The following is a 10,560-nucleotide window of genomic DNA, read 5'->3' as shown; positions in this document are numbered from 1 at the left end:
AGAAAAAGACATAGTCTTAAAATGTAAGCAAATTGTACTAAAGAATATTCACTGATTAGAAGTGAGACAGAAGATAGTCAAAGATTAAAAAAAAAAAAATATGAACTGCTATCCCTGGCAGTAATTGCATGGTCTGGGCTTCACTTGTGTGTATGGAGCTTCAGGGAACATTAGAGGGTCTTCCAAGGTGGGAGCTGAGCTGATGTTTACACCTGCTCTGGTGTCTCCCTGCTCCAGTCCAGACCTGCTGAGAACTGCTTCAGGGTAGATGATGAAGAGTAGATAGTAATGACTGTTTCAGACTGAAGGAAAGAAGCAATCTCTTTAAAGACATCTTAGAACGGCCTTCTTCAACCTAGGGGTGCAGTTTGAAGCCTTATAAATCATGCTTGGTGAAGCAGAACACACTAACAATTTGGTGAGTCAATAACAGGCACAGCTTAGCTACTTCTTAATAGAGGTTAAAAAGCTCACACACTATTGTTTTAAGGTAGATTTTAAACAAAAATTTATAAAGGGATTTTAACGTAAGTGATGTTGGTTTTTGCCCCAAATAAACAGTGTTTTCAAATGACTTATTTTTTTTTTCACTAAATGAATGGGTTCAGTACTTGACAATTACAGAATTTTTTCTTTTGAGAGAGGGTCTTGCTAGGAGCTCATGCTGGCCTCCAACTCATGGTGATCCTCCTGCCTCATTCTCCCTAGTGCTAGGATTATAGGTATGTGCCACCACACCTGGCATTTACTTTTATTTTTATAAAATTATTTGGCAGTTAGAGTATTGTATGCTCATTACTCTTAAATAAAAATTTATGACTCATTGATGATATTTCCAGGCCTCAGAGGGTGTGAAGTAAACTCATTACATATCAGCTACCAACTAACTTTTCAAGGGTCCAGTGGGAAGAATATATGCAGAAATAGCAGGATCTGTGAAGAAGGCGGGCAGAGAAAACAAGAGAAGCCCAGGCTCCCTGTGTGGAGGTTGAGGGGGCTCCACATGTAGTGTCCCCTTCTACCTCAGCCGAAGGGACTCTACCAGCAGCCCAGCTTGTGTTCCATGACCTGGGTGCATGGCTCTCTGAGCTAAAGCACTGCAGGGTGACCCAGCCTGCTCCATCTCGCGCGCCTTTATCGCAGGATGCTGTCTTCAGCACATTCTGCGGTTATTCTTGAGAACGATAAAGAAAGAAGATGAGACTGACTTATCTCAAGGCCCCTTGAGACCTGTCTGGAACAGAGATCTTATGTAAATCAAGCAGTCAGAGAGAAATTGCAGAATTCTCCTAAGGAAAACATAGCTCCCGGCTGGACATACGTTTAGGTATTCAATAAATATTTATCAGACACTTACGAAGTGCAAGGCTCTGGGTTAATGCAGTAAGCAGGAAGGTCCCCTAATGGTAAGGAGCCTCATATCCATCTCTCACACACACACCACACACATGCACACACACACAAACACACACACACACACACACACACACATACACACACAGCTGTATTTCAGAAGGTTAGCCACTGTGACCCCTGTCAGAGAATGTGCTATGGAAAAAGAGGAAACAAAACCAAATAATAATTGACAAAAGTTCTTGTGCTCTTCAAAAAACATTTATTCGGAGAGATGCACGTAAATAAATGGTGAATGCCTTCAACTCAAGATGGCAAAGCCTGAAAAATTTGAGTGGAAGCACAAGCAACAATTCTATGCACCTTCAATGACGTGACCAAGTGGAAATCTCATTGAGCACTGGGAACTAAATGGAAGTGAGAGAATTACTTACATTTTAACTATCTGCATTCTTAAACTTTTTAAAATGTGGTCCACTTCCTTTTTCTTGGGAAATGAATTGCTATTCTTTTACCAAGGATTAAGCAGATATTAATAATTTCAGAATAGCTAAATGTTTATCACAGGAAACACACTGATCATATCAGTGCATCAGAACTTTTTTTCTGGTTTCAAGTTTAAACAAATGACTCCGACTAACACTTTTAGAAGAAGCCAAGTGGAATAAAATAGTCTTCGTGCTATCTGGCTAATGTTGAAAATGCATTGAGCTGCTGTCAAGAGCTACTCATTTAGCAAGGGTCTTCCTGATAATTACGTGGAAAGGTAGGGTGACAAGTGAGTTTAATCAAAAATATTTAGCACCATACATCTCAAGACTATTTTATATTTTAATCTTTTCTTCTTTACTAACAATCTTTTATTCAGGAGAGGAAGGTAGCCTATGAATAAATATTTACAGTCATATTTTATTCTTTCCTTCTTTTTTTCTTTCTTATACATTGTAAAAATTATTTACAAAGTTAAATGAATATGACAATAAAAATTGTCTAAAATAAACACAAAGAAGAAAAAGTTTATGGATCAGTTGTATAATAGTTCACTCAGTGCCAAAATCAAGAAACTTAAATTCATTTAATTAGGATTCTTAAAGCAGAATGGGGTAGGCAATATATATTTAAAGATGTAAAATTTATGAATTTAGTTAAAATTATATCACCCCACTTCCAAGAAAAATGAATATATTTTATTACTATTATATGCAGAAAAAAACTACATAAAAGCTGCTGAAAGCATAAGATCCTTGTCGGTCTCCAGTAAATAGCTTAGGTGTTGCGAAAAAGGAAAATCTTAAACAAAAGTGTTCCTTGAGTCACAGTGCCACTCTTATGCAGTGACAGTTGCTCCACAAATTGTACAGAGCTGCTTGTTCACTCATGACATTCCAATTTTAAACTAAGTGCAGATAATGACAGTGATAATGTGGATAATGACAGGTTTCCAGGGCTTTCTTTAAAAAATCTTATTCCTTTTAATGCGCCTTAATAAGAGAATGTGTACTAATGTGCATTGCCATTGATACAATCATAGAATGTCAATAAACATAAAACAACAATATGCAGAAAGTAGGAATGCATGTGCCCCCAACAGGGCAAATTGGCGCTTGGCGAGGTGGTATTATATGCATGGTACTTTGCGTATATTGGGCTGCACATTGTTCGAGGATAAGCAAGGTATGATTGAATAATACAGTGACTAAATGTGAAAAAACTTACTATAGTAAGCGGAGCACTGCCAAGAATAATGTAATAATTCAAAGTGGGGGAACTACCTTGAGAATTTCGAGGAAAATTAATGACAATGTGTCTTCTATTGTAATAAATTTATAAATTTGATCATTCACTATATTTTATGGTCATTTTTGCCAAACATGTATGAAAATTTCTGTTAAATACTGTGGCGTGTCCTCAGCCCCTTCATTTAGGGAGTCGGGTGCTGCCATCAGACATGGACTCTCCAGAGTCAAACGGAGTCGGGTGCTGCCATCAGACATGGACTCTCCAGAGTCAAACGGAGTCGGGTGCTGCCATCAGACATCGACTCTCCAGAGTCAAACGGACCATGGAGGGTCACTGCTTCTGGTCAGTTCAGGACACTCGGCAGTCAGCACAGTGAGTCCAGGGCGCTCTCCGTAAGAGGTCTTCCAGAACTTCTTCAGAAAGTGCTGCTGGGTCTTGTGGCAGGCGCATGCCAGTATCCCAGCACTGGGGTGGCTGATGCCAGAGTATCGCCACGGGTCTGAGAGCTGCTTGGGCCACACAGTGAGTCCGCGATCAGTCCAAACTGCACGGTGGAACCCTGGAACCGGTCTCACAAAAAGAAAGAAAAAAAAGTGGTAAGGGTGATTGAATAAGTATGTTTGAAATGAAGGATATTGCTCTGAGGGAGACTAGTGACAAATTGTCTTTTACTGTAATAAATTTTGAAAATAATTTTAAAAATCTATTTACAACCATATTTTGAGATCATACCTCATATTATAGTGCACATAGGAGTACAGTACATTATGGATCAACAGCCAATGAAACAATTTGTGGGGCATGATTCCTGACTCTTTCAGCCATTCCTACCCTACATTGCTCTGACTGGAGTGTGCTTATGTAGCAAACACCTGTTATTTCTTTTTTCTTTTTCACCTGAAAAGATAATAGGTGTGTTTTAGAGTTAGTGAGCAAAGACATAAAGGAATTGGGTTGGAAAAGAGAAACGAAGCAGAAATGATAGCATTAGGAAGCAGAGGTGCCAGGCTGGGGGATCCTCAAGTCAGTCCAGGAAGAGAGCAGAATTCATGTGGAAGCTCGAGGGTAGGGCTAGGATGAATTAGTGATGTCTAGGGCTGACCCGGAGCATGGAGCATCACTGGAGAGCTCCTCAGCACTTCCTGTCCCATCATGCCCTCTGACTCCATGTATTTCCTGGGAACTTCACTTTCCCCGGAGCCTGAATGAGAAAGCTGAACTTCTAAACCCAGAAAAGACCTACTCCTCAGCACCAAGAAACAAGCAGACAGCTCCAATTTTATTCTTTAACCTTCAACTATAACCCCTAAATATAACTAAATTTTCTTAAATATGTGAATCAATCCAACAATGAAACCAAATCCTTTTATTTTGTAATAATTCAGTTTTTCATTTTAGATTTCAGTGGGCTGTCACAGAGCCTTGATTGTAGTCATCACTCAAGGATTATTACAGTGTCCCTCTGTATGTCTGGGTCAGGTTTAATAAATGACTATGCCTCTCATTTCTTTGTTTTATGTTTTAGAACCATCACCTTTTTTTTTCTTTTGATACTCAGTAGTTTCTTTTTAATTGAACATCTTCAGATCCATTTAAAGATTTATGTAATATTGTGATTACAATCCATTTGTAATGCTGGTGATTTCTATAGGCTGGACATCCTCTGTGACTGGATGCAAGAGGCTGGAAAGGACTTCAATTTGACTTTCTCCTCCTTGATCTATGAGTAAGGCTGCTTTTGGATAAGTTTTGGCCAATATTTTACCTTTGTAACTTGGATCAAAGTGCCACATAATTTTTATTTCAATCCAACCCTTCATGACAAGGCAAGATTTAAGATGAAATAGCTATGTCCTCAAGAGCAAGAACACATAGGAATTTTCTTTCATGTTGTAGAGATTCATTTTGCTGCTTCAAAATGGAAGAATTCTGGACTGGCTACCAATTTTCCATTTTTGGAAACTGTACATTTTTTATTACTAATAAGTTGAGGCATGAAGCAATAATACATACTTAATTTTAAACATATGTAAGAACTCATAATATCCACAGTGAAAAATATTTTTGAAAATGTTATTTAATTGGTCTTGTTTTTTCTCTTTTGAAACAAAGACAGTCCAATTATATAATCAGCTTTGGTTAAGAAATTATTACCTGTACAACTTCCAGGAAACTTCAATGTCCTCTTATGAAATGGGAGGTAGTTTAAGTGCTCTCTGTTTAGGCTGTGCTTTAGCTCAGCCAGGCAAATCCAAATCTAAAGTGAGAAAGATGATTTTGAATATTTATTATTGTAATTATTAATTACAGTTTATTATTATTTTAATTCATAAATAAAATGTTATGTTTTGTTGCAGGACTGAACGTTATGAAGGGCTCTCCTGGAGACACTGATTCATAAACTCACCGAACAGGGGCACAAAAGGCCAGTGCAAGTCCAACCCCATCCATCCTACGTTTCTTGTGAGCCAGGCACTTCATCACGCAGAAGAAATGAAAAACAAGCAAGAGATATTCATGCTCAAGAGTCCAGTGGTTTGATCAAGGAAAGGGAGCTCGCAGCAGGAATGTCTACAGGAAACAGCAGGACAGTGCCAGGCCCCCGCTGGCTGAGAGGACAGGCACCCTGTGCCTCCTCCAGGTGCGTTCCAAGGGTTGGAGGCTCCTTTGGAGGATGCTGCGCCCGGAAGCTGAGGAAGAGGTGAGCGCACAAGGCCGAAGGTTCAGGGCCGAGGGCCTGGCCGTGGGGAGTGGAGTGCAAGCGCAGTATTCTGAGAGTTTGCACCCCTCCAGCGGAAGTGGCAGAACAGGTCTGGTCTCCCAGGTGGGGCGAGGCCACGGAGGCTCCCTGTGTCCACCGGAGTGATGAATGGAGTTCATGGAGGCACAGGGCGTGATCAGATTTGTATTTTGGAAAAAAAAAAAATAGAATGTTGAGGATTTCCCAGGTCACATTCTGAAAAGCAAAAATTAGAAGTAGGGTCTAAGGAAAGAGGCGTGGATTTCAGTGGCATAGTGAGAGGAGAGGTGGTTTGCTTTATTTTAAATTTTAGATGATGAAGTTGGCAAGTTCTGAGAACTGATGTGATGTGGGAGAGTAATAACGCTATGGACAATGATGGGGAATATTAATTACATTTTATTTACTCTCCAGTCTGAGTGGCTCAAAGGGGAGGATGCATTTATCCTATTATTTATTCATTACTTATTTTTCTGTTCCTGTGTTTTATTCTTGAGCACTTACCACCTAGTCGAGAGAGAGAGAGAGAGAGAGAGAGAGAGAGAGAGAGAGAGAGAAATTAAAATTAATTTCTAATAAGGTGCTATAAGGCGGCGGAGAAGTAACTTGCGTAACAGATGCTTCCACATATTTGCCATGAGATCTTGCTGAATAAGTAAACACTGTCATTGGGGCAGTGCGCAGCGATTCACGCCAGACAGTGAATCTCCTAGATCCGGCAGATAGCTGTCATGACTTAAAGAGAAAAGATTTAAATGTTGATAACAGCTGAAATCAGTTCTCCTCCGAAGGTGACCTATAGGACGGTTTCAGGCAGGCTTGCCTTTTCTCCGCTGACGCATGCCTGCCTGCACACACGCCTAGGAGATTTATCTCTGTCACCAGACTCCCATCAGACATTTGAGGAGTTTCATCAATGTCAGCCGAGACCCATTTGTAACACTGAATGAGTACAACTTTGAAGCTATCCCTTATGTAATTCAGTTTTTGCCGAGCTGGAAATGTGCACAGGGTAGATGGCAGAGCTCTATTAAGGGACGTGCAGGGTGACTGCGGCAGGGCAGGGAAGAAATCCTCTAAGGACACCCTGGAAGCCAATTGCCTGCGATGCAGCAGAACCCCGGCTGTTAGCAGACACAGTAACAAACAGATCAAGGTCAGGCGCAGCAATCAGAGATGGGCAATAAAGGCCGCGCGCGCGCTGAGGAGACAGAAAGGGACAGTTGGGCTGTGTGTGGGTTTACGATGAAGTGCATTCCTTCCCGGCTGTGTTAGAAATCTCAGCACAGTTATATCTATTTAAATTACTGTCTTGAGAGGTTTATCACACTTTATGTCAAAGTTTTTGGACAATGTAAAGAATTTCTTTAGTTAACACAGCTTGCAGTAAAAGCAGGATCAAAATTAGTATAGTTTTTTTTTTTTTGAGAGACATTTGGGCTCCTGAACTAATTTTTTGAAGTGTGATTTTGCAGTACTAACCATGTGGAAAAAGAAACCCTGGACAGAGTTGGAGAAAGAGGGAAAGCACTGTCACCCATCTCTGGAATTTTTGAGATCGCTCCTGTTGGTGAGAATAAAGCAGCACATCACGTGGGGCGAGGCACGAATGATGGGCGCCGCCTGCTCGCTTGCAGGGCTCTCCGGCAGCAGCAGACCAGCCGCACAGCCCTTTGGAGGTGCCGCAGGAGGGCTGGAGGAGATTCCTTCCACCTCGCTGTCGGTGCCTGCTTGGGTCCGCGGCCACAGTGCCTGTTCCTGTCCATCCGTTCCTCCCTCTTGAAAGTAGGCCTGCCAGGAGCTGGCGGGAAGGATTAACGCTTCTCCTGTGTGTCTGGCACTTGCCGAATAGTACATGAGCGCGCGTCATTACTCCTGCAGGAGACTAGGGAGTAGCAGATCTTCTCTTCCGTGCCACTCTCAGGCTTTCGCAGTGCTCTACAGAGCAGAACGTTATTCTGTGTTTTCTCCCAAAAGTAGGAAATTCCGTATTACGCCAGAAGGACCACGTAAGAGTGAGCAAGCGATCCAGAGAAGATTAAAATCTTATGAATAAATAAATGAAATAGTCCCCAAATCATTTGCTGTAGAGCTTGTGAGGTTTCAGAAACACAGGAAGGGGACTCCTGCGCGTGCTGTGTTTCATGGTAAACCTTTGCTGTGTGCAAGTGGCTGAACAAAGTCAGTCCTCCTCATGACGCGCATTTCAGTGTCAAATGAACGACTTTCCGTTTCAAGAAATACATCATTGGTGATGACTTTTCATATAAAGACCAAGCATTTTATTGGTTAGAGATGCCATGGTGCCATTTTATTTTCTGTTTTATCTTCTGGTATAAAATCCATGAGTGTAACACTGGTACAATCACAGAGCACTACAGTACCAGAAGAGAAAAACAAGGAGTGAGTGGAGGAAGCCGTTAATATTATGCCTGTGTTCAATCATTTTCTTTCCCTTAAAAACAAATAATCCATTTTAGAGCCTGTGGTGGCTACCTGACCAAAGGGATTCACTATCCCATGATTATTATGGGAATTTAGACAGCTCCATAAATTGAGAGGCTGAAATATGTCATAACATAAAAACGATTTTCAGGAGCTAGGGATTATTTTCTGTATACAGTGTCTGTCTTGTGTTTGCAGTTTAGACATTTACAATGGTGATTGAGGAATGCGTATCTTTGTTGGTGATGTCTGTAGGAAAATTGAAAAAGCATTTTTGAATAAAGAAATTGTCTTCAAAAATTGAAATTATTGAATGCATTTTTACTTCATTTCTCTGTATTTTTAAATCATTTTTAGAGAGGACGAGAGCTGAGCAAGAAAACAAAACACTACATTTAGGACTTGCTTCTTGTCTCTACTTTAAAAGAACCTGAGCACAAAGAAGCCTTTTTTTTTTTTTCAAAATTTTATTGATAAACAGCAATGAGACAGTTCCAAATCAAATCGGAAGTACAGTTTCAACAAATACACACTGCATATATTCTTCTTAGTGGTTAATTGCTGTACAAGATGCGGACTTGAGATGCTATTTACAAACACCATTAGAACAAATCATTCTATTCATTAAGAGAATGCAACTATATATCTATCCTAACCACTTTGAATACACAGACACAAAATGGACATTCATCTGTATACCCTATTTTTTCAAATTTCCGTTATTGAATATTATAGGTGTGTAAACTCAGCAAAATATTCAAAAAGAGTCCAGTAGACCATAATAGCATTGGGTCTTCTGTTTAACTGGCAATGTCAGAAATTATTGACCTGAGTCCCCCACAGCTCAACATAACAGCATGGCTTTACTTCCTATATTTCGTCTAAAGAAAGCTTTTTTTAAAACTCATTTTGAATTTCACGTTATTTTGATAAACTATAGTTTTAGCTTGTATAAGTCAGGTTTTGATTTTTCAGCATTATAGTAAGAGATGTATGCAGAGAATAAAGGTTTACATATTTTTAAGAGATTTGAGAGTTTCAAAAAACTAGTTTCTTTTATTATGAAGAAATAATAATTTTTAACTTCAGAGTCCAAATGAAGTGGCAGTTTCCCATTATCTTTGTGATCTAGTTTGCATTCAAATTTTCACTGACTTTTATGACATTTTCTATTTTATGCAGCTGTTAACAAAAATCTCTACTGTCTCTGCCCATGAGGGGTGCAAACAGAGCCACATACTTCTCAACTGTAGTAATTATCACAGTTGCAATTTCATTTTGGCTATTATGCTAGAAATACCTATTTCCCTCCTTAAAGAATACAAAACTATATAGAGAGCTATACACTATTTTACTATTACAGCCAAACAACAACAACAACAACAACAACAACAACACACACACACACACACACACACACACACACACACAGAAACATGTTTTAACATATGATGGTTTGACAATGAGTACATCATGGCCTAAAAATTTATAACATTGTCTTAGAAACAAAGATTCAGAAACTATTTAATGAAATATCTCTTGCAAAGATATTTCTAAATTGGACTGTGGAGTGACATGAAAGAATCAATCCCACTTCATAGAAGTATCACATGCACTGAGGAATCATTCTGAAACTAGCTGAAGAAGAGCAGTGTGATTTTAAGAAGCCAGGGCTCAAATTCAGCAAGCAACAGCTTCTAAGTGGGACCCACATCAGTCAAATATTCATGTCCTACCTACAGCACCGGTTCTTAGCCTGGCACTGTACTGCAGTTCAAAGCCACTGTGTTACTGAATGGCTTGGAAGTTCCCCACCTTCCCAAGCTTCTCTGTGGCTTGGTTGGCTCCCTGGAATAAGAGGGTGAGAGAATTCAGTGTTGTGCTTCTAGGTGTGCAGAGACACTGAGCGTGCCACAGCGGGGAGGAAGCAGGAGTGTCAGGACACGGGTACGAGTTCAAGATGTTAGTAAATGGTTACGGTTGTAATAACACTGCTTTTGCGCACCATGTCTCACGACATTTAGCTGCCTGCTGCTTCCTTTGCTCCTGTTTCAGTGCCTTTGGAAGCTCACTGAGAAAGCTACTTATTGAGAGACCAACACTAGATTTTATAAAAATACAGCTTAGCCTATGACAATATCGCCAGACTTAAGACTTCCTTTTGCTGTATTTGGCAAGAAAAGAATGTGGCTGTGTGATTTCTTTTGTTTGTCTAGGATTTGCCTTCATTATCCCATATTTTGATCTGGAAGCCTATTATTACACATGAATTTTTAAAGATA

This window comes from Octodon degus, unplaced genomic scaffold, assembly GCF_000260255.1.
Source record: "Octodon degus isolate 3935 unplaced genomic scaffold, OctDeg1.0 scaffold00039, whole genome shotgun sequence".
NCBI lineage: Eukaryota > Metazoa > Chordata > Mammalia > Rodentia > Octodontidae > Octodon > Octodon degus.
The sequence above is the reverse complement of the archived record's forward strand: the minus strand, read 5'-3'. Positions refer to the sequence as shown.